At 39.0% G+C, this 25779-nt stretch overlaps 1 protein-coding gene across 8 annotated transcripts in view; it reads left to right on the top strand.

Annotated features, from left to right (window-relative positions):
- The first annotated feature begins 1286 nt into the window (after positions 1-1286).
- WDFY3 (WD repeat and FYVE domain containing 3) overlaps positions 1287-25779 on the top strand; it is a 285270-nt gene continuing 260777 nt past the window's right edge. For all 8 annotated transcript variants that reach the window (XM_057547043.1, XM_057547039.1, XM_057547040.1 and 5 more), the window contains exon 1: positions 1287-1419. The gene's annotated coding sequence lies outside the window, so the exon portion shown is untranslated. The remainder of the gene's footprint in view (positions 1420-25779) is intronic.

Here is a 25779-nt window from a genome sequence, read left to right on the forward strand (position 1 = left end):
TTGCAGTGTTAGGAAAACCAAGTTTGTCATTAGTACGATATTACCACTTCCCCACTCTAAGCCGGCTTACGGGAGTCCACTCACAATTGCCGGCTTAGCTTGCCTCCATTGCCAGAACTACAGGATGCCCCAAACTGTCCACTGCGTTGATTAGGAACAAACAACAGAGGGGCAAGCTGATGATCACCTAGCAGCTCTAGCTTTACCAAAGCGTGCTCACTGGGTCTAAACACTTTGTTTGTTAGGACTGCAAAGGTATAAGTAATGCCCTTTACAGGAAGGGGGGGGGGAAACCCTAAAATCTTAAGGCGACCAGTTCAAGGTCACTGAGGGAAGGCAACCGAGGCTGGGCTCTTCAATTCCTCGGTCCTTTACTGGGCCGGAGCCAAACACGACACCATCCAGGAGTTTCAAAGCTGCGTAGTAAAAGAGCTAGCGTGGGCAGTCCTTTTGTACTCCAGCTTGTGTAAAATTAACGCAGCCTCCCGTTCTTCCGTCGCTGCCTGACGGCATCCAGCAAACGGGTGTAGGGTTAAGGAGAGCAGAACCCAGCTGTCCTTTCTTAGCTGAGTCTTTTGACTAATTGGGACCGAGGAGGGTGAGAACCGCGGGAGAGGGAAACGGGAGCAGCTGAGAGCAGGACGGGGGAAAGGAAGGAAGCTGGGGTGTGTGCCTCTTGGAAGGGAAGGGAGAGAGGGACAAGAGTGAAAAGGGGGGCCAAACTCAGGCTAAGAGAATCGGAGCCCGCTGCCTGCAAGAGGGGGCGAAGCCAGCTAGTAAGAGAAGGGTAAAAGCGGGAAGCAGAGGGAAGGGAAGGAAGTAAGGAAAGAGGAAGGAAAAGCAAGAGGGTTAAGAGGAAGAGCGGCTGCAATTTCTGCGGCCGGCTCAGTAGGAGGAGCAGGAAGGGAAAGAGGAGGATCCAGAGTCAGTCAGTCAGGCAGCCAGCGGGAGGTGGAGAAAGCAGGAGGAGGAGGAGGGGGAGGATTAAAGATGGCCACCAACAGCTGCGGGAGACGGCAACAGCCCCTCACTTTCCGGGATGGTCCCTGCGGGGCGGCCCGGCCTTGATGGAGAAGAGAAGCCCGAGAAGCGCCGAGGCTGAGGCGGCGGCGGCGGCGGGGACCCAGCGAGGAGGAGGACGCGGGGGAGCAGGGAGCGGGGCAGGAGAAGGGAGAGGCGGCGGCGTCGCTACCCCGGCCGCCTAGTGCCGCTGCACGCCTCGGCCGACCGGCTCCCGCACCCCCCGGCCGCAGCATCGATCCCGGCCCGAAGCCCCGTCCCCCTCAGCGGGGCTCCCGGGCCCCACCGTGGACGCCGCGCCCGCCGCCCCCTCCCCGTCGCCAGCGCGCCCCCGGCGCGGAGCCCGGCCCGCCGCGGTCCCGCTCCGGGTCAGGCCAGCCCGCGCCCACCCTCCCTCCGGTGAGTGCCCCCTGCCCGCCGCCTCCCACCCCCAGCCCTGCGCCCGGCGCGCCGCGGCCGCTTTGTTCGTAAGGGGCGGAGGCGCTGCCCACTCGCGGCCCTGCGCCCGCTGCCCCTGGGGACAGGCCGCGGCCCAGCTGCCGTCCTCCCCCGGGACCGCGCTGCCCCAGAGCCACCGCCGCCGCCTCCAGGGCTGGCGGCCTGGCCTGTGCCCTCCACCGCGGCCTGGAGAGGGCGCCGTAGCGGACGGGTCGGGGTCGGGGTCAAGGGCTGCGGTCGGTGGGGAGCGATGCTGGGGTGGTTCGGGGGATGGGGGAGGAGGGGGCTGGACGTTACCTCCTGTAAGCAGTGGGGGCGTAACCTGGCGATACAGGAATCGGGGTCCGGTCCGGGTCCCTCAGCCAGACCCCGCGGGGTCTTGGCTTCCGGAGCCCCCCGCCCCCGGGCGCCGTCGAGCGAGGCCTCCATCCCTCGGGCGCTGTCTCCGCCGACTGCGGGCCTCTCCTGGCTTATTCCCGAGCCCTGCTCTTCCCCCCCCTCCCCCCCACGCCCTGTGCTGGAAACCTTCGTTTGTGGAAGCAACCAGAGATGCTCTCGCGGAGTGTGTTTGCCCTTTTATTCTCTTGTACGGGGGATGTGGTGGCATCGCGAACGTTCACGGTTACCGTGGGATTTAAACAGCAGATGTGACCTTTCCGACCAAAAGCCATTCGGCGGACCTGGCCAGTGTGTGATCCTCAGGTGCAGCGTTTCATTGATTTTTACCATTGAATTCCGAGATCTACGGTATTAGGTTTTCCTTTAACTGAAATAATCAGATAAAACCGATTGAAAGGATGTTTACTATGTATGTGAACCCTTGCCTCGACTTCCAGTGCCTTAAAAATCGTTGTTTCCTGTGGGAAAATGGTGCTACTGCATGCGAAAAACTATTTTTTGTTCAGTGATGGGCATGAGTTGGTCAGTGCCAAGTGGTTATTGTAGTATGAAAACGAAACAATTAAAGGAAAACAAAACCTTTTGCTTTGAGATAGCAGCATATTTCCAGGTTGGAATTATTTGATAGCAGGTTTGGAACAGTTTCCACCATCAGAGGGGGTAACAAATAAACAACATAAAACAGAAGCAAAAATATGTTTGATTAAAAAAATAAATAGATGTGCTAGTAGTGCGTACATCTAGGAAAATATAAATCTCGCTTGAAAAGAAAAATAAAACTTTAACATGGGACGCTAAGCATAGGAATCAGGTTTTTTTGATATTTAAAAATATATATTGCATTAGACTGACTTGGGAACCCTTCCTATGATATTTGAGCATCAGTGGTGCATGTTACACTATGAACCATTCATTCTCTGGGTGGTAGAAATATAGGTTTCGACTCCTAGTGTCTTTTTCTGAGTTGAAATTGATTCATGTAAAAAATGTTATGCTTCTAATTTAAAATTTCTGCAGAAAGGAGATATGAATTAGAAACATGTTCTGGTCTTACTTGCAAAAGAAAAGTTTTTTTAAAAAAAGTAGATGACAGTGTGCTGTTTCAATATTAGTTGGATTCTCTACTTTGACGATTCTTAAAATCCACTGCTCAACTTGGTAATTTTAAGAGTTTACATCAGACATTTTTAATTTCATGCATGAGCTTCAGAGGGTCCTTGAATCCTTGGGAATCATATGAGTGTAGCATATATTTGCATTTTTTTCTGGGTAAAGGGTCCATGGAGTCAACACATTCTCAAAAAGATCTGGCTACGCAAAGAATTATGAACCACTGGATATATAATTAAAGAATAAATCTCCTATATTAGGAAAATTAAAATTCTTAGGATTAGATTTGATAATTTATATCTTTCACTTCCAATTATGCATAAGAAATGTTTGTTATTGATAGTTCAGCACATAGAAGTCATATTTCATGCATTCTTATTGAAACCTCAGGAAAATGTTAATCCCATTTTACAGATGGGGAAATAGATATCGAGAGAAGCTTGTTCAAAGTCACAGCCACTGGCGAGCCAACATTTGAGCCCAGACTGTGTAAAGCCAGAGCCAACACTCCTAACAACAAGGCTACAGTTGGCTCTAAGTCAATGACAGCATTTGCTTGATGTTAATATTAGTAATTGATGTTTTGTTACAGTTGAAAAGTGGATCTGACATTGTCATAACACAAAATATCATGGGATTTTTGAGCCACTGACTCTGAGTAGGAAGAGACCTTAGTAATACTAACCTCTCGTAATGATACTAGTCTGGAATGACAAAGTAGGGCCATTTCTACATTATTCTTGGCAGGATTATCCCAACCCTGTTTTTTTACTTCCTGTGATTACAAGTTCACTTTTTTTTTTTTACATTTTTAATCTTTTTCTATTTATGTGAGTTGTCTATTTCCACTGAGTTCCAGTTCCCTCTTTGTATGTGTGATGCATTTGTCATCCCTAAAAGAATTAAGAGATAAATGACTTCTACTCTATAATTTTTTTGTAGTCAGGTTTATTGGGTGTAATTTACATGTGGTAAAAGTTTTGGCAGATGTATACAATTGGCTGATCACCACCACAATCAAAATATGAAACATTTCTATCACTCCAAAAAGTTCTCTCATGCCCCTCTGTGGCGAATCCGTTCCCTCTACCTCCAGGCCTTGGCAACTGTTAATCAAATTAATGTCCCTGTTGTCTTTCTAGAATATCACATAAATGAAATCGTACAGTATGTATTCTTTGGTGTCTTCTTTCATTTATCGTAATCCTTTTTTTTTTTTTCAACATCTTTATTGGAGTGTAATTGCTCTACAATGGTGTGTTAGCTTCTGCTGTATAACAAAGTGAATCAGCCATAGGTATACACATATCCCCATATCCCGTCCCTCATGCGTCTCCCTCTCACCCTCCCTATCCCACCCCTCTAGGTGGTCACAAAGCACCGAGCTGATCTCCCTGTGCGATGCAGCTGCTTCCCACCAGCCATCCATTCTACATGTGGTAGTGTATATACGTCCATGCCACTCTCTCACCTCCTCCCCGTCCACCCCTCCCCCTCCCCGTGTCCTCACGTCCACTCTCCACATCTGTGTCTTTATTCCTGTCCGCCCCCTAGGTTCTTCAGAACGATTTTTTCTTCTAGATTCCATATATTTATCATAATACTTTTGATATTCATTAAGTTGTTGCATGTATCAGTAGTTTGTTAAATGGTATGCTGATAAACATTGTAACGGCCTGCTCTCCAAAAAAAAAAAAAAATTCCTGATTGGTAGCATCTGCTAATTATTGCAGTGTATATACTCTCATCGCGGCCCGTGTTAAGCTACCTAAATCAGCTTGCAAAACTCCTGAAAATTAACAGTGGGCTTTCGTAAGCCGTACCAGTCAGCCCTAGCACGCCACTAAATTTGTTCCTTTGTATTGTTGAGTAGCATTCCATTCTATTGAGGTACCACGATTTGTTCATCCGTTCATGAGTTGGACATTTGAGTTGTTCTCCGTTTTGGACAATTATAAATAAAGCTGCTGTAAACAATTATGTACAGGTCTGTGTGTACGACAGATGTTTTCAGTTTTCTTGAGTTGTACCTAGGAGTGGGATTACTGGGTCCTATGAAAAGTGTATATTTATCAATATTGGTAACTATTTGAACTGCTAAACTGTTTTCCAAAATGACTACTGTTTTGCATTCTTATCTGAAGCAATGTAAGAAAATTTCAGTTGCTCTGCACCCTTGTTGACACTTAGTATTTTCAGTTATTAGAATTTTAGCTGTTTGTTATATCTAGTGGTCTCCTTTAATGTTTTTGACTTCTTAATTCTTACTTTCAGTAGTATTTGAACCAGCGTAGGAAGTTTATGACAGACATTGCTAAATAATTTTTTTTTTTTTGGCTTGGTCATCGGTCATGATCTCAATATGAAGGCAGTAGCACTTAAAGGATGTTTCTTTGAGTTTCTTATTGTACAGTTGGCTTTCATTTATTAAAATTGCTTTTATAAAAGAAAGCATCATTAGAGAATTCTGATACTTAGCTCTTAACATTTTTTAATGTGGTTTTAGAAGAAGCTAGGTAACGTTTCTTTAAGAAAAATTTAGAATTAAAAAATTCTCAAATGATGAAGCATTTCTTCGATTTTTACTTGGACTTAGAGGGAAAACAATAGACTGAAATAATTCAGTCAAGTAGTCTTTGAAGTCATCCCAGATCTTGTAAGGATCATTAATCCATGAATAATTGCAGCATTACTTTTCAATATTTAGAAAGCCAATTTTCAGTTAATATTACAATGTGTGTTCCCCTCTGTTAAGGTGACTTTTGAGCAGAGGTTTGACACATTTAAGGGAGTGAGAGAGTTTTAGATCTGGGAGAAAAGCAGGTGCTGAGGCCCTGAAGCAGGAGGGTGTTGAAATGTTTAGAGAACAGTAGGGGGTTGGCTGGAGGGAGGTGAGAGCTGAGGTCAGGGTAGTGGAGGCCCACGGACCCTGTAGGCAGTGTAAGGACTTCTGATCTCAGTTTAAGCCTAGAGCGTGTCCTCTGCATGGACAGAGAAGTGTTCTGTTTCCTGCTTGAAGTTTCTGAAGTGTGCCACCCTCTCCTGCCTGGAAGCTGGTCCTTTTACCAGGAGTAGTGCTTGGTTGTCCCTCCCCTGTGTGTTCCCTTAGCACATTTTGTCATACCTCTACTTAATAGCTGCTTTATTTATCTGCCTCCTCCCCCTAGATGGAGGTCATAGATTTTTCTTTTAAACCTCTGAATTCCTGTTTCATTGGATGAATGCCTGTGGAATTATGGAATTGCTGAAAATGGTGTTAATCATTAAAAACTGGGTAAGAGATAACCCAAGAGTATTGCTCATGTAGACGTGGATTCTGTCTGTTTTGCTGACCGCTGTACATTTAGTGCTGGGGCAATGAGCTGTGCATAATAGGTGCTCAGTAAATACTTGGTGAATGACTGAATGGACATCCAGGTGCCAGCCTCTCCTCCCTCTTTCCTCTGCTTCCCTTAAACATTTACCATGGGCAAATCCCTTAACGTGTTTCCCTATGGCCTTCCTTCTTCTAACTGCATGCTCAAGAAATGCCAAATACTTAGGAAATTCACTCATTCATTCATGCTAAACAAATGTAATAATAAAGAAATGTAGATAATTTCTCTCCAAGCTAAATAGGGTTCATTGAACAATGTTTTTGTTCATTCACACTTCTGTTTTCCTTTCTTTAATGGGAATTTTTTTTTTTTTTAAAGACAGTCTCTTCTTTTTTTTTTTTTTTTTTTAAATTTATTTATTTATAGCTGTGTTGGGTCTTCATTTCTGTGCGAGGGCTCTCTCTAGTTGTGGCAAGCGGGGGCCACTCTTCATCGCGGTGCGCTGGCCTCGCACTGTCGCGGCCTCTCCTGTTGCGGAGCACAGGCTCCAGACGCGCAGGCTCAGCAATCGTGGCTCACGGGCCCAGTTGCTCCGCGGCATGTGGGATCTTCCCAGACCAGGGCTCGAACCCGTGTCCCCTGCATTGGCAGGCAGATTCTCAACCACTGCGCCACCAGGGAAGCCCTAATGGGAATTTTTGAGGTTACTTTATAACTGGGCCCCTGAATCTTTAATAAACAAGACACTGATTATTTAATAAACAAGACACAAGGTCTAGAATATCACTTCTGTAAACAACTGAAGCAGAAGCCCTGCAGAGTGAGAAAAGTCTAGTATAGCAATAAAGTCGATATTTTGTAGTGTTTCATTTGGTTGAACAGACAGTCGTAGCTGCTGTATTTATTCGACTGTACGGATGCAGAGCTTTGGGGTTTTGTGCTCACCACTGAGACTGTAGAAATGTCAGGCTCCAGCACAGACACCCTCAACACTGGAACATCTAGGTTATCATCTTAAGCCTAGAATTGTTAACAGTAACTGCGAATCCCTCCGTCCTTACATCTCAGGCTTCCTCGTTTTGTCTGATTCCCCAGTACCTGCATGTCTTTGAACCTGCAGGAGAAGGACGTTGGGAGATGCTAAGTATTGCATCTGCAGAAGCTGTAAGACTTGAGGAAGAATATTTAAAGTAATGTTTTTTAGTGATATGAGTCATTTTCCCTCCATTTTTGTTTAGCCAAAAAATTATTGTGTACAATAGATTGTTTTGTGTGTAACAGATCATAAATATTGGATTATTGATCTTCATAGTGTTGTAATCCATTGTGACAAGTCTAGCAGTGATATGCCCTGTAGTTCTTTTGTATATGAAATACTTTGTATATCTTAGCCTGCTTAATGTAGATACTATTTGTATTTTGACCAACTACACTGTGCTTTCACTAAGTGCGGAAAGTTTGTTTGGGGTTTGGGTGTTTTTTTTTTTTTGCTGTTTTAATGGTTATGTGTGAGTAGGGCCTTGGTTTTACTTCTCTAGTAGAACAGTCTTAGTATTAAATTTGCACATTGGTTTTCTTAAGTCAAGGAAAATTATTAACAACTTAGATTTAAGTTTCCTTCCATAAAGTTTGTTTTTAAATTTTTGTCACCTGCTTCGATTTGTGTATAGTATATTAGTATGTGGCTTGGCACAGTGTTAATGCAATTAGTTATTTTAAGTTTAATATATCATTGTTTTGTGATCAGGTGCTGTAGTACCCGCGCAAACTTGAGACTTTGACATGTACTGTGGCAACCCTTTTTATCATTATGCCAACTCAATAACAGATACTTTTAAGTCTTAAGAGAACTGAATCCCTACTCAGTAAAGAGAAGAGACTTAGGCGGTACTTTAGTTACGCATTTTGGTGAGATTGCAAGCTTAGATGAGTAACTTTAAATCAACTAGATACATGTGAAGCCACAGTGGATTTAAAGCACTGCTGTACTGATTTTGGAGTTTAAAAGACTACTGAATGAGGATTTTTAAAAAATAAATAAATAAGCTAATTACGGTTGTTTGATTCTTTTGTGTGTGGCCTAATCCCTTTAAAGTATTTGTTATTACTACTTATAAAAGATAAGTGCCTATTTATAATGGTACTTCAGAGGCCCCCAAATTAAGAGATTTGAATTCTTGTTCTGCCTTTGCCCCTTGAAAGCTGTGTTACTTTGGGTGGGTCACCTGTCCTGTTTGCCCTCTGGTTCTTCATCTGTTGGCAGTCATTTCTACTCCATGTCCCTTACATAATAGTGATCATTGAGTTCTGACACTACTTCTTTTAGCTTTCCTTGTTTCTTAAGCCACTGGTACCTATGTTGTGAGAGGTGTCATGTTACAGCTTGATCTTTGACATACCTTTGATAGGTATATCTTCAACACTTGATGAATCTGCCAGGCCCAGCTTCCTCTTCCTGTATAATGTTTCTTCCTAGTTGTGTCCCTCTGTTCTCAAGCCAGTATGGACTTCAGGGAGACCAATTAATTTAATATTAGCCTAAGAAAAGTAGGAACCTGATACACAGTCATTATCTGATACTAGAAAGTCATACCAAAATTATTTTGTGTTTGCTATTTTTTCTTCAGGGGCGACAACTAGTTTATCAGCACAGAATCTTTTAGGTTTATTGCCTTGCTCTAAGTAAAGCATCCACTAAAAAAAAGCATGTAAGTAAAATTTTGCTTTATAAATTATATAACTTAGGAGGTGATTAATTATTGTAAATATATAGGACTCAACACTTTGAAAAGAACCCCATGAGTGTCTTCTCAAAATATCCAAATTTCTTAGTACATTTTGAGTGTTTGAGTTTAGAAAAGCAGCTTACTAGTTTTAATTTCCCTAACATTTGTTCAAACTGCATTACCTTACTGATATATTTTTTAAATTTTGAAGAAATTATAAACTCACAGGAAGTAGCGAAAATAGTAGTCCCATGTACCCTTCACCTATCACTCTTGACCAGTGGTAATATCTTACATGACTATAGTACAATACTGATTTATACTTTATTACTAAAAGCACAGTGATCTTGCTAGCCTTGAAAAATGTTGACAAATACAAGAATGTTGATATTTTTGTTCTCCCCAGAGAGTAAAGAGGTTAGATTCTATACTTTGTTTCCATGGGCCAGCAGACCAAGGGTCTGTTTCTTCCCTTAATTTTCTGTGAAAAGGGCAACAGGTAACTAGGCAAATGGCTGATTATTTTCTACCAAGTAGGTCATTCACAGCCCCGATCTAGTCAGGTAAAATTCAATCACATGGCATTCTTTTTGCTGTGCTCTTTTATTTAATCACTACTATATTTGCTTATTGGGAACTTTCATTCTTAACAAGTAACAATATAAAGAAAGAAATATTGGACAGTTAGTCAAGGGATGGTATTTATTAAGTACCTGCTATCATTTTGTTGAATAGAGAGGAGATTTCAGAAATAGAAGGGGTGTTTTTAGTATAGTTGTATAAACTGCTGTAGAACATTACCATATATTGTATAATATATTTCAGCAAATTTTATTCTCTCTCTAAATACACATAGACATGTAATTGGCCTTCAGTAAGCACTGAGTGAATGAATGTAGTTAGGTAATAAGGATGTTGTCAGAAAATTATGTAAGTCTTAAGAAAATAAATGTTTACTGTCACTCCTAGAAATTCTAAGACTTCATTATCAAGTGAAAGAATGATAATATATATTTTTTTATGTTTCCTTATTCTCTTTGTCCTAGAAATCCCTCAGTAAATTCATAATCAGATCTTCTTGATTAAAGCCTGGGTTTCTCTGACTCTAAAGCCCAAGTTCTTTTCCTGTGGCGCACTGCTCATTAAAACACAGTGTTTAGATGATAAATGCCACAGTTAAGTAAACAAGTATGAAATAAAAATAAACTCAGTATTTTTAGAAATATCATTGTCGATTGATTGCCTACTAATTTTATTTAATCTGATTTATTTGTTTAACGCCTAGTGACTAAATTAGACCAAATATAAGGGATTCAATTTGCTCTGGGAACCTACTTCTTATTTCCCAAAATGATAATACACTGTAAGTGGATTCTCAAATGATGCTATAATGTAAATTAATAATTCTATACTTTTTCCTAATTATTTATTAAATGTTTTATTGTGTGCTGTCCGGAGTGCTCTGGTAGATACATGGATGTTTAAGACATGGATAGTTCTGCTCTCAATAACTTTATAATACAATGGAGATAAGATGGATGCATACATAATTGAACAGTATGTGATTAGTCTGTCTGAGGGGTACAGAAGTTCTATGGATACTTAGAGAGTAGAAAGTTTACTTGTAGTTGAAATGCTTAGGGTAACCCTAAGATGAGGTTTGATCTGAATATCAGGTGGATTCGTAGAAATTCCTTGGTGAAAACCGTGAGATTTACTTATATCAGAATTACAGAAAATTATAAAATCAACCGATTTCACCATCAATGAATCAGGTGAGGTCTCTTGGGAAAAAATTAGTCTGAATTTATTATTTAAATAATGAGGAAAAGGAATAGGGATAAAGTAAAACATTTAGAAGAAAACATATTTTTAACATGAAAACCTTAGTTTTGCTCCTGAAGCATTTTACAACTAGGTCACCATGAAAATTGTACTAAATATGACTTCCCTAGCATGTATTCTTTTTAAAGATAACTTGATCTGTTGGACTGATGACAGACGTGCTTTATGTATATCATTTCATTTGCTAAGTCCAGAAATAAATTAGATGAGTTACCTCTTTGGTCAAGATGAAAACTGATTTGTTGCTGTTTTATTATTTCTGAAGTCTGACCAGTGTTTAAAGTATTTTTATTATCTCGGAGTGAAGTAGCATTGAAAAAATTATCTTGACATTGTGAACTTCAAAATTGCTAAGAGGTAGCTATTGGTGGCGGGCTTAAAGCAAAGGCTGGAGAAGGAAGGGAAAGGACAGTGTGGGTGAGTGGAAACACCATGGGGGGGGAACAAGGAGAGAGAGAGAAAATAAAGAGTTCCCTGTAAAAGGGACTTGTTTTGCCCAGGGTCATTCAGTCTAGCAGATGCTGACCTGTATCTAGTCAAACCTGGAGCATTTCCGAAAGCTCGTTTCTTCGTCAAACTTATAAAAGAGCAGAAAATGTTGAGTTTGCTTCAGTTATACAATAAATATTAATGAAAAATGGTGTCATAACATGCATTTGTGTTCTCTGCCTCCTTTTCCACAGAGACCTAGATTTAAATCTGAGTCACCAGAGTAAATAAGTTCAGTGATTCCCAGCTTGAGTTAGGTTACATAACCACCACATGCATTGGCATAGGTGTTTATACTTTAAGGAGGGTATGGGGAATCCTGACACGACATGGCAGCTGCTGAAAAGGCATTAAGACCACTGTAGCACCAACATGCACTTGTGTAGTTGGGAGAGGGCAGGGGGAAAATGTGCTGAATAGCCTTTCTGAGATGATAATACTAGTGATCTCTATTCATAGCTAGGGGTATTGTGTCTTTCTTAGAAAGCTTATTCTTTTTTCTCTTTATGGATTTTCGTGAACTCTGATTTTTCTCAGCCTAATGCATTCATCAGAAATGAGCCATTTTTTGACTGTTTGCCAGCATTAAGAGATCTTTAAAAGGATCCCCATATTCTAGCCTTTCTTCTTGCTACTCTGCTTGTTGACACCCACTTTAGTGCAGAATTTAATAGTTGCTTTGCATATCCTAATGTCATCCAACAAAGCATCATTCCAGTCCAGTGAAGTTCTGCTCATCGAGTGCTATTTTAATGGAAGAAGACTGGTTGCATTCCAGGACCTAATTGTTACTTTGGTCTTGTTATTTAACATTAAGCAAGCATACATTATAGATAGTAATCACACCTGGGTGTGCTTTCTTGTGTTTTGTTAAAGTTTAGAAATGCTCTTACATGATTAACATAGTGGTGATACTGATTTGTATTAAAAATTTTTTTATCTCATTTTTCTAAGTAGCAGAGGTAAGTACTATGCACAGGTTTTGAGTTAAGACTTTTGCATTTTGTTATCTATTATCATTAAGAGATCAATAAGAAAGTCCTGTTTTTATTTAAAAAAAAGTTTAAAGATGGCAGAGTGACTAGTAAAGAATGCTATAGCTTATTGGAGTTACAGTTAAAACAAAATTTCGTTATTATTTTCCTCTTGGGACTTCAAATCACTAGAAAATGTCTATGAACAGCAATTTAGAAGATAAATTGGCCAGATGACTGAAATAGAGAAGTCCTACCAATGTAAACAAGTAGTAAGGTGAATTTTTAAAAGATAAATATTAAACATAGTGTTTGAGGAAAGTGTTATAGTAATATTAAGTTAGAATAGAGGGAAATAATTACCTGGTGAAAAGTTAAAAGCAAATGAAATTAATCCATCATGTGAGCTGCATTTTGCCTTGTGTTTATCGACTAGTAGGGAGTGTTTTGGGGGAAATGGGACTTAAGACTCATATTATACTTGGTTTTCTTCGAGTAAGGTCCTGCCTGGCAGTTGTCATTCCACAGTGGCTTTATTACACTGTAAGATGAGTACATTTGACACTGTTTTACTAGCCATCTGAATCCTTGATTTTTTTTTGTTTGATTTTTTTCATTCAACAAGAGAATATTAACTGTCTACTTTGGGTTCTGAAAATAATAAGATGATAAGATACTATTTCTCCATTCAAAGAGCTAGTAAACTAGTTTAGTTTATGAACAGATAATTATTAAATAATGTGGTAATGACATCTGCTTTGAGGTTTTATTGGCTTTCCTTTCTAGCCACAGTATTTGGAGTTCCTTATTATCCATTGTACTTGTTCTTACTGCAGCCCTCTTGGCTTGTAAGGGGCCTGAGGTAAATACACACACCTTTTTCCTTGAATCTTGGGCTATTTTGCAGTTTTTTGTTAGGTCCATGATGATCCCATTTGTAACTTGATCTTTAGTTAGGAATCAAGGTAGAGAAAGCCAGGAGGGGAAACACCTTTAATGAGGATATACTATTAATAACAAAGCTAGATTTTGGGGAAAATGATGGGAATCCCATTTTTTGGCAATAGATGGAATTAGTAATTTAATCATGTTTCATAAAGAAGAATTTAGCATTGCTCAAAAGAGATACGAATTTATATGATTAGATGTATATACTTTATTGCTTTGATGTACCTTATTTGTTTTGTGTCAAGAAATTTCTGCTTGAACTCTTGGGAATGAAATGGTCATTTCTGTATGCTATAATAGAATATAGTTACAAAATGTAATTGTTTTTTTTTCTCTACTTTTAGAAATTATAATCTGATGATTTAAAAAAAAAATTTTGGCATGTAAATGTCCAGGATTCATATGATGTTATTTTAATATCACTGTATTACAAAGTTTCCAATTCATACCATTTAGAAAAATTTTCTCCTTTATTTGTTTTGTTTCTAAATTATGTTAAGTTTGTATACTTTTACCATATCTCAAGATTTGATAGAGTTTTGTTGTATTTGTGATATGACAGAGCATGGCCAAGTTTTAGAGTAGGGCTGAGCTTACTGTTATACAGGACAGACTAGAATGAGTCCACATTTGAAAGACTGCTGCATGTTAGAGCCAATCTCACCTAAATTACAGGCGTTTGAGAAAAAGTTCTCTTTGGTAGCCCATGTCAGGGATAGAACAGGCAGAGAACAATCTGCACAATCTATTGCTAATGGGAATTCAAGGTGAAGAAGCACATAGAATTGAGAGAAAGAGAGAGAGAAATTAATGAGTGAGTTCATAAATTTATACATATATTTATATGATTGGCTGCCAGAGAATTCTGTCTGGGTACTGGACTCTAGATAATGGCCTGATACCAGTCCTTGGGATTGGGACTGGTAATCGAAAGTAGGCATCCCAGTACTAGGAAGACACCAGGCAGGGACCAGACTAGGAGATCCAGAAGTGTTAGAACAGAAGCCTAGTTACAATAACTGAGGTATAAACAGGGCTAGAACAGCAGAGAGGGTAAGAGTAGAACACAGTGAGTATCAGAACAAGCTAGGATCCCTAGTAATCTAATCTGGGATGTAAGGCTGGGTGAATTAATGTTAATAGTGACTTGATCCAGAATTGAAGATTAGGGCTGAAACTGCTTAAGCATCCCTTGTCAGAAGTCTATATCTAGGATATAAGTGACCGGAGAAGCAAGGCACATGGAGAGCACAAAGAGACTAGGCTTGAAATTTTTTTTTATATACTATTGTCTTTTAAGGACAGAATTCATTTCCATTGTTAATCAGTAATCATTCACTTTGCTTTGTTGGCACTAGTATGGGATCACGAGATGCAGAGAACTGCTGACATTTCAGAGTAATGTCTTAACACGGAACTGGTGCTAAAATGAACAGACTGAAGCTTTGGGGTAAATGTGCTTTCTTGCAAAATAGGAGGATATGAAAAAGCACGTTAGGCATGAGAGTTCTAATGTCACAATTCTGAAGGCAAAAGTACACTATGTTAGTTTAGTTTTTGAGCGGGCTAAGAGGAAGCAAGGAAAATGTACGATTGTGATAATTTGACGTTAAAATGAGAACCTTCCATACCTTTTTACTTCCTAGAAGAAGTCAGTAGCATTTTGGGGTTTCAGTCAGCTGATACTCACCAGCTTAAGGGGGACCAAAAGGCATTTTTGGAACCCATACTGGAAATTGATGAATGGAATGAGTGGGGCTTGAACAGAAGAAACCAGAGCAGCTCTTGGGAGCTCATCAGCAGGAGTTTTTATACCTTCTTTCCAGACCCCTGCCATTAATGTGACTTCACTGTAAAGATTTATTCTCTGCCTTGCCTTTTCAATTTTTATATTCCAACAAGAAATGATTAGATTAGCCCTTTTCAGCTCAGGGATCTGTCTCCTAGAGCCAGAGGACCCACGGTTATGATGTACAGTCATAACCCCAGGAAGTCTGCCCTTGTGTGGTGGGGACCATCCCCACAGAAAGAGAAATGGAAAGCCGGGCAGCCCTCCTCGGGGGTGTCTAGAAGATCTCACCCATTAGTGGTTTAACTACCCCTTTTCCTTCCCTTCTCTTCTTTCCCCTCACTTCCCTCCCCACTTGTATAAATGTCGAGATAACCCTGCTATAGCCCATCCATGGAGGCAACTTTTCTAGTGGGAGAAAATCTAAATGCAAGCTGAAGTGCCACATTCAGAGGCAGAGGGCTACTGATTCGGGGTGATATCATGCTGCCCCTGGTTCCACTGTGATTCTATCTTGATATTTTACAACTTAAATTTAAATCCTGTTAACTTGCCATCTTCATGATTGGGAGAAAGGAAATAAAAAGAAAATGTATTTAAAGGGAAAGATGGGGGTACTTACCGTCTACCAGTGACTAGTAAGGAAATTAATGGTGGCTACAAGCCTTAATATTGTATCAGTGCACACACCCTGACCTGTTTCGCTTCAGATTTCATACCTTCTGCTAGCATCTCGGCTTATCAGGGTTCTTTTCCTCACAGCCTGACCCAGTCCTTCATTTTTTTTTTTTAAATTTTTATTTATTTTATTATTTATGGCTGTATTGGGTCTTCGTTTCTGTGCGAGGACTTTCTCTAGTTGTGGCAAGCGGGGGCCACTCTTCATCGCGGCGCGCGGGCCTCTCACCATCGCGGCCTCTCCTGTTGCGGAGCACAGGCTCCAGACGCGCAGGCTCAGTAGTTGTGGCTCACGGGCCTAGCTGCTCCATGGCATGTGGGATCTTCCCAGACCAGGGCTCGAACCCGTGTCCCCTGCATTGGCAGGCAGATTCTCAACAACTGCGCCACCAGGGAAGCCCCAGTCCTTCATTCTTGAAAGCGTCTGAGCTCCTTGTAGCTCTGACTGTATGGTATTGTGATAGGCTTCCACTAACCTTAACACTACATAGTATTACCAGAACTTAATCCAGTGGATTCCCCTGAGTTCTTCTCATGGTCTTCCTAGCCCCCAAAGGTAGAGTAGCAACCTCTCTCCCCCTTGATAGTCATGGACAGTCATTCTTAACCCATCCTGTAGCCTTCATTTTTGCTTGTTTTTCTACTGTCATGAAGAAATCAAACAACATGATAAGCTCAGATTTCAGTGGAGTAAAACGGCTATTTTGTCTCCTGGTAGAAGTATTTTTTTTTTTTTTTTTTTTTGGTACTAAAACTTCTAGGTCAGCAGATTCCAGAGTTCATAAGATAAAAAACAAAACTTTGAGAGCAGAAAAGACACCACTCCACTATTACTGTTTGGTTCCCACATCCAATATATTCTGGAGATGGGAGACAGCATATTTTGGTAGATGGTTCAGAGCCCATTTTGTATCCTGCAGGACAGCATCCCAAATTCAGAAGTTTTTAGCTCTGGCAATAACTCTTACATCAAGCTTCTATAATCATTGCTTCCTACTGTGGGGACAGCTGTGTCTGAATAAGAGTCTATTTGATAAGATTAATCAGGCCATGTGCATCTACCCATTGCCATTTGAAGTGAATTCCTGGATCAGGGGCCATGTGATTTATAGGAAGCATTCAGTTAATTCTGCATAGTGGTGCTGGCAGAGGCAAATTCCAAATTGATGACTCTTACAGCAAGGATCGGCCATCACCATTTCTGTAATCCAAGGGGCTTGATGCCTGCTAAGAGGTAGTGCCTGCGGGGGACTCAGGCTTCTCAATAGTAGAGGCAGTGAGGTCAGTCTTAGTGAGTCAATGTAATTGATCCCTTGCATAACTGCTTCTCCTGCCAGCTGCTTGTGGTTATTTTCATGAAACCACTGAGCAAGGACTAGGCTGGCTAGAGAGGGAGTGTGACTTGATCTATGATGAGGGTCATCTTGTCCACCCGATTATTAAGAGGCTTTATATTTTGATTTGTTTGCATTGATTGGCAACGGCAGGGTTCTGGTGAGGAATTTTTTTAAATTGCAGTCCTGTTGTGAGAGATTCATTCAAATAGCCATTCCCTAAATCTCCCTATTAGTGTTTTCTCTGATCTTTTTCTTCAAGACCATTGATCATGGCACAGAAAAGGGAAGGGACTGTAGGCACTCCAGCTACTCTAAGAAGTGTCTACAACAGAAATAATAATATATTCTGTAAGTTCTCAAAACTTAAGCAAGATTTCAAGTCACATCCAATGGCTGTGTTAAATTTTAACCTAGTTTTGTCTTACTTGACTCAAATCTTTCCCCTTTTGATTTCATGTTTTACAGTTCCTCAATCATAAAAGCCTCATTTAAAAACTTTAAAAATTTTTGGTTAATAGAATTTTAAAATGTCATATATCCTGTATTTGTGATGGCGTGTGTGTGTACGTGTGTGTACCTATATATACTCATTTGAGCAGAGAAAATGTCTAAAGTGCATACCAGACTGTTAAAGACTATCTTTGGGGCATGGGTTAGGGAAAAAGAAGAGTTGGTGTTGTGGTGGAGAGCAGTTTTATTGTTTTGCTTCAAAAAATGTGTTCTACTTGACATTTTATATTCTACTAAGCATGTATTTTTATTAATACAAAAAATGCCAACATATAATTTTTGTTTCTTATAATGTTAGGAGAGAGAATTTTGGGATGATTAAGGACTAATAAATAGTACTTACATATAAAGCTATCTGTGCTGCCAACAAAAGCGTATGTAATTTTTGTTTAAATTGAAGTATAGTTGATTTACGATATTGTGTTAGTTTCAGGTGTACAGCAAAGTGATTCACCTGTGTGTGTGTGTGTGTGTGTGTGTGTGTGTGTATATATTTCAGGTTATTTTCCATTATAGGTTATTATAAGATATTGAATATAGTTCCTTGGGCTATACAGTAAATCTTTGTTGCTTATCTATTTTAAGTATATGTAATGTTTAAAATTTTTTTAGCGTATGTGTTTGACAATCAGATGTTTATTGAAAGTCACTGCATTAATTAGTTTTTTATGTAATTACACTAAAGTTGAATCTCTTTGCTTTTCTCATCAACAAAGTTTCCACTTAAAACTGTAATTGACAAAAAGTATAATATATCCTAATCTGAAATGTCTAGAATTCAGAGGTCGAATTGCAATAAGGAATTGCAGAAGAGAGGCCCTCAACACAGCATTTTCCTTTGCTAATTTTAGTTTTCATGCCTGGGCATCTGATAGGACCCGGATGCTATGAAGGGCTCTTAAATTATATGGATATATTTTCTAGTTTTTAGTATTTGCAGACCATTTTGCATTGTCTTCAGACTACTGGTTGATGATGACTTTGTCACCTTTCAAAGAACCATCCATTATCTAGCTCCCTCTTTCTCTTTTTAAATAAACCTATTCCTTCAAGTATATACATAAATAAAAGTGAAGAAATTGTAAGTGTACAGCTCAATGAATTTTCTCTAAATGAACATTCTGTACCATTAAAAAAATGAAAAGGCTAGCCAAAGACTGGGAAAAATATTTGCAAAACATATATCCAACAAAGCATTTGAACCAGAATATCTTAAGAACTCTCATAATCTAATAATAAGACAAAGAACCCTGTCAAAAAATGGGCCAAGGATTTCAACATTTCACCGTGGGTGAAATTTCACCGTGGGTATATGAATGGCCAATACATACCACATAGAAAGATATAACTACATAGAAGGATGCTCAACATCACTAATCATCAAGGAAATGGAAAACTTCCCTAACATGGGAAAGGAAGTAGTCACTCAAGTCCAGGAAGCACAGAGAGTCCCATACAGGATAAACCCTAGGAGAAACACACCAAGACACATATTAATCAAACTAACAAAAATTAAATTCAAAGAAAAAATACTAAAATCAGCAAGCGAAAAACAACAAATAACATACAAAGGAATTCCCATAAGGTTATCAGCTGATTTTTCAGCAGAAACTCTGCAGGCCAGAAGGGAGTGGCAGGACATACTTAAAGTGATGAAAGAGAAAAACCTACAACCAAGATTACTCTACCCAGCAAGGATCTCATTCAGATTTGATGGAGAAATCAAGAGCTTTTCAGACAAGCAAAAGCTAAGAGAATTCAGCACCACCAAACCAGCTTTACAACAAATGCTAAAGAAACTTCTCTGGGTGGGAAACACAAGAGAAGAAAAAGACCCACAAAAACAAACCCAAAACAATTAAGAAAATGGTCATAGGAACATGCATATCAATAATTACCTTAAATGTAAATGGATTAAATGCTCCAACCAAAAGACACAGACTGGCTGAATGGATACAAAAACAAGACCCGTATATATGCTGTCTACAAGAGACCCACTTCAGACCTAGGGACACATACAGACTGAAAGTGAGGGGATGGAAAAAGATATTCCATGCAAATGGAAATCAAAAGAAAGCTGGAGTAGCTATACTCATATCAGATAGAATAGACTTTAAAATAAAGACTGTTACAAGAGATAAGGAAGGACACTACATAATGATCAAGGGATCAATCCAAGAAGAAGATATAACAATTATAAATGTTTATGCACCCAACATAGGAGCATCTCAATAAATAAGGCAGATGCTAACAGTCATGAAAGGAGAAATCAACAGTGACGCAGTAATAGTTGGGCACTTTAACACTCCACTTACACCAATGGACAGATCATCCAAACAGAAAATAAATAAGGAAACAGAAGCTTTAAATGATACGATAGATCAGATAGATTTAATGGATATTTATAGAACATTCCACCCGAAAGTGGCAGAATACACTTTCTTCTTAAGTGCACATGGAACATTCTCCAGGATAGATCACATCTTGGGTCACAAATCAAGCCTCGGAAAATTTGAGAAAATTGAAATCATGTTAAGCATCTTTTCTGACCACAACGCTATGAGATTGGAAGTTAATATCAGGAAAAAAACTGTAAAAAACACAAATACATGGAGGCTAATCAGTGCACTACTAAATAACCAAGAAATCACTAAAGAAATCAAAGAAGAAATTTAAAAATACATAGAAACAAATGACAACGAAAACACGAGGACCCAAAACCTATGGGATGAAGCAAAAGCAGTTCTAAGAGGGAAGTTTATAGCAATTCAGTCTCACCTCAAGAAACAAGAAAAATCTCAAATAAATAATCTAACTCTACACCTAAAGCAACTAGAGAAAGAAGAATAAAGAAAACCCAAAGTGAGTAGAAGGAAGGAAATCATAAAGATCAGAACAGAAATAAATGAAATACAAACAAAGAAAACAGTAGCAAAGATCGATAAAACTAAAAGCTGGTTCTTTGAGAAGATAAACAAAATTGGTAAACCCTTAGCCAGCCTAATCAAGAAAAAAAGGGAGAGGATGCAAATCAATAAAATTAGAAATGAAAAAGGAGAAATCACAACTGACACTGCAGAAATACAAAGGATTATAAGAGACTACTACAAACAACTATATGCCAGTAAAATGGACAACCACGAAGAAATGGGCAAATTCTTGGAAAGGTATAATTTTCCAAGAGTGAACCAGGAATAATTAGAAAATATAAACAGACCTATCACAAGTAATGAAATTGAAACTGTAAATAAAAATGCTCCAGCAAACAAAAGTCCAGGACCAGATGGCTTCACAGGTGAATTCTATCAAACATCTAGAGAAGAGCTAACACCCATCCTTCTCAAACTCTTCCAAAAAATTACAGAGGGCGGAACACTCCCAAATTCATCCTCAAAGCCACCATTACCCTGGTATCAAAACCAGTAAAAGATATCACACAAAAAGAAAATTATAGACCAGCATTACTGATGAACATAGATGCAAAAATCCTGAACAAAATACTAGCAAACAGAATCCAACAACATATTAAAAGGATCATACATCATGATCAAGTGGGATTTATTCCAGGGTTGCAAGGATTCTTCAATATATGCAAATCAATCAATGTGATACACCGTATTAACAAATTAAGGAATAAAAACTGTATGATCATCTCAATAGATGCAGAAAAAGCTTTTGACAAAATTCAACACCATTTATGATAAAAACTCTCCAGAAAATGGACATAGAGGGAACCTACCTCGACATAATAAAGGCCATATATGACAAACACACAGCAAACATCATACTCAGTGGTGAAAAACTGAAAGCATTTCCGCAAAGATCAGGAACAAGACAAGAATGTCCATTCTTGCCACTCTTATTCAACATAGTTTTGGAAGACCTAGCCATGGCAATCAGAGAAAAAAAAAGAAATAAAAGGAATAAAAATTGGAAAAGAAGATAGAAAATCCTAAGGATGCCACCAGAAAAGTACTAGAACTAATCAGCGAATTTGGTAGGGTTGCAGGGTACAAAATTAATGTACAGAAATCTCTGGCATTCCTATACACTAACAATGAAAAATCGGAAAGAGAAACTAAGGAAACAATCCCATTTACCATCGCAACAAAAAGAATAAAATACCTAAGAATAAACCTGCCTAAGGAGGCAAAAGACTTGTACTCAGAAAACTATAAAACACTGATGAAAGGAATCAAAGATGAAATAAACAGATGGAGAAATATACCATGTTCTTGGATTGGAAGAATCAGTATTGTGAAAATGACTATACTACCCAAAGCAATCTACAGATTCAGTGCAATCCCTATCAAACTAGTAATGGCATTCTTCACAGAACAAAAAATTTTACAGTTCATATGGAAACACAAAAGACCCAGAATAGCCAAAGCAATCTTGAGAAAGAAAAACGGAGCTGGAGGAATCAGGCTCCCTGACTTCAAACTATACTACAAAGCTACAGTAATCACGACAGTATGATACTGGCACAAAAAACAGAATTATAGATCAATGGTACAGGATAGAAAGCCCAGAGATAACCGACACACATATAGTCACCTAATTTACGACAAAGGAGGCAAGAACATACAATGGAGAAAAGACAGCCTCTTCAATAAGTGGTGCTGGGAAAACTGGACAGCTACATGTAAAAGAATGAAACTACAACACTCCCTAACACCATACACAAAAATAAACTCAAAATGGATTAAAGACCTAAATGTAAGACCATACAGTATAAAACTCTTAGAGGAAAACATAGGGAAAACACTCTTTGACATAAACCACAGCAAGATCTTTTTTGACCTACCTCCTAGAGTAATGAAAATAAAAACAAATGGGACCTAATTAAACGTAAAAGCTTTTGCACAGCAAAGGAAACCATAAACAAGATGAAAAGACAGCCCTCACAATGGGAGAAAATATTTATAAATGAAACAGTGGACAAAGGATTAATGTCCAAAATATATAAACAGCTCATGGAGCTCAATATCAAAAAAACAAACAACCCAATCAAAAAATGGGTAGAAGACCTAAGTAGACATTTCACCAAAGAAGACATACAGATGGCCAAGTGGCACATGAAAAGCTGCTCAACATCACTAATTATTAGAGAAATGCAAATCAAAACTACAATGAGGTATCACATCACACCGGTCAGAATGGCCATTATCAAAAAATCTAGAAACAATAAATGCTGGAAAGGGTGTGGTGAAAAAGGAATCCTCCTGCACTGTTTGTGGGAATGTACATTGATGCAACCACTATGGAGAACAGTATGGAGGTTCCTTAAAAAAACTAAAAGTAGAACTACCATATGACCCAGCAATCCCACTACTTGGCATATACCCTGAGAAAACCATAATTCAAAGAGAGACATGTACCACAATGTTCATTGCAGCACTATTTACAATAGCTGGGACATGGAAGCAATCTAAATGTCCATCGACAGATGAATGGATAAAGAAGATGTGGCACATATACACAATGGAATATTACTCGCCATAAAAGGAAACGAAATTGAATTATTTGTAGTGAGGTGTATGGACGTAGAGACTGTCATACAGAGTGAAGTAAGTTATAAAGAGAAAAGCAAATAACTGTATGCTAACACATATATATGGAATCTAAAAAAAATGGTACTGATGAACCTAGCGGCAGGGCAGGAATAAGACGTAGACGTAGAGAATGGACTTGAGGACGTGATGGGGAGAGGGCAAAGCTGGGGTGAAGTGAGAGTAACATCGACATACATAGACTACCAAATGTAAAATAGCTAGCTAGTGGGAATCAGCAATATAGCACAGGGAGATCAGCTCAGTGCTTTGCTACAACCTAGAGTTGTGGGATTGGGAAGGTAGGAGGGAGGCTCAAGAGGGAGGGCATATGGGGATATATGTAAGCATAGGGCTGATTCAGTTTGTTGTACAACAGAAACTAACACAGTATTGTGAAGCAATTATACTCCAATAAAGATATATTAAAAAAACAACAACATGGAGATACTACTATACACCCATTAGCATGGCTAAGAATCAAGTCTCACAATGTTAAGATTGATGAGGATGTGGAGCAACTAGAAGTTTCCTCTCATACATTGCTGGTAAAAGGGTATAGCCACTTTAGCAAATAGTTGGTTAGTTTCTTACACAGTTAAACTTATTCCTTATGAGCTGTAAATTCCATTCCTAGGTATATATCCAAGAGAAATGAAAGCATATGTCTGCAAAAAAGCTGGTTTTCATAGCAGCATTATTAAAAATGGTTTTAATTTGCTTTTCATGAGTAATGATATTTACATCCTTTTATCTGCTTGTTTACCATCTACATCTGGTTTATTTTAGAAGTATTGACACCTTTCGCTCTTTTGAAAATTAGGCTGCTTTGGAATTCCCTGGTGGTCCAGTGGTTAGGACTCTACACTTTCACTGCCAAGGGTGCGGGTTCAATCCATGGTTGGGGAACTAAGATCCCACAAGCCACAAGATGCGGACAAAAAATAAATAAATGAATAAATAAAATTAGGCTGCTTATTTTATTATTATTGAGTTTTAAGAGTTCTTTATATATTTTGGAAATACCGGTCTTTTAGCTGGTATTTGTTTTACAGATATGTTCTCCCATTTTTAAAACAGTGGCTTCATTTTTAAAACAGTGTCTTTTGAAGAGCAAAAGTTAATTATGATGAAATCCAGTTTCTCAGTTTTTTCTTTTACGGTTTGTGCTTTATATCCCATAGAACTTTTTGCCTAACCCAAAGTCACTGATTTAGCACCATTTTATTCTAGAAGTTTGATAAGTTTAAGGTTTTACATTTAAGTCTATGATCCATTTTGAGTTAAAGGTTGTATGTAATGTGATGTATGGGTTGATTGAGATTTTTTTGTTTTGTTTTGGATTTTTGTACGTGGATGTCCAATTGTTCTAGGACTATTTGGTGAAAAGCTTTTCTGTTCTCCATTCAGTTGCTTGACATCTTTGTCAGAAATCAGTTGACCATGTATGTCTATGTCTGTTTCTGAAATCTTTCTTTTCCATTGATTTACTGTGGCTTTATAATAATCTTGGTATCATGTAATATGAGTACTCCAATTTTGTTTTGTTTTGAAATTGTTTTGGCTATTCTAGTTTCCTGGCTTTTCTATGTAAATTTTAGAATCATTCTGATGGTTTCCAAAAAAAAAAAAAATCTGCCTGAGTTTTGATTGGGGTTGCATTGAATCTGTAGATAAATTTTGGGGAGGAGTGATAATTTAACTATGTTGAGTCTCCCAGTCCATCAATATGGTATATCTCTTCATTTACTCACATCATCTTTGATTTATCTCATCAGTGTTTTATGGTTTTCAAAATACAGATCTTGCATATAGTTTGTTAGATTTATCCTTAAGAATTTCATGGTTTGGTGGTGGTATTATAAATGGCAATATAGTGGGTTGGCCAAAAAGTTTATTCGGGTTCTTCCATAACATCTTAATGGAGAAACCCAAGCGAACTTTTTGGCCAATGCAATATAAATACGTAATTTCCAAGTGTTTCTTTGTTGATATGTGGAAACATGATTGATCTTTATATATTGGACTTTGTATACTACAACCTTGTTAAATTCCCTTATTATATCTAGTAGGCTTTTTGTTGTTGTTTTTGTTTTTTGTAGATTCTTTGGGATTTTCTGTCTATATAGACAGTCATGTTGCCTGGAATAACGAGTCTTATTTCTTCCATAGTAGTGTATGCCTTTTATTTCTTTTTCATACCATATAGCCCTGGCTAGTACTTCCAGTATAATGTTAAAGACAGAAAACATTCAGCCTTTTGCCATTATGTATGATGTCAGCTGTATTTGTTTTATTTATTTATTTATTTATTTTTAGTTTTGGCTGTGTTGGGTCTTTGCTGCACGTGGCTTTCTCTAGTTGTGGCAAGCTGGGGCTACTCTTTGTTGCGGTGCATGGGCTCCTTATTTCAGTGGCTTCTCTTGTTGCGGAGCACAGGCTTTAGGTGCATGGGCTTCAGTAGTTGGAGCGCGCGGGCTTAGTAGTTGCGACATGCAGGCCCTAGAGTGCAGGCTCAGTAGTTGTGTCGCACGGGCTTAGTTGCTCTGTGGCGTGTGGGATCTACCCGGACCAGGGCTCGAACCTGTGTCCCCTGTATTGGCAGGCAGATTCTTAACCACTGCGCCACCAGGGAAGTCCCTGTATT

The sequence above is a fragment of the Balaenoptera acutorostrata genome, chromosome 5 (genome assembly GCF_949987535.1).
Source record: "Balaenoptera acutorostrata chromosome 5, mBalAcu1.1, whole genome shotgun sequence".
NCBI classification, from domain to species: domain Eukaryota; kingdom Metazoa; phylum Chordata; class Mammalia; order Artiodactyla; family Balaenopteridae; genus Balaenoptera; species Balaenoptera acutorostrata.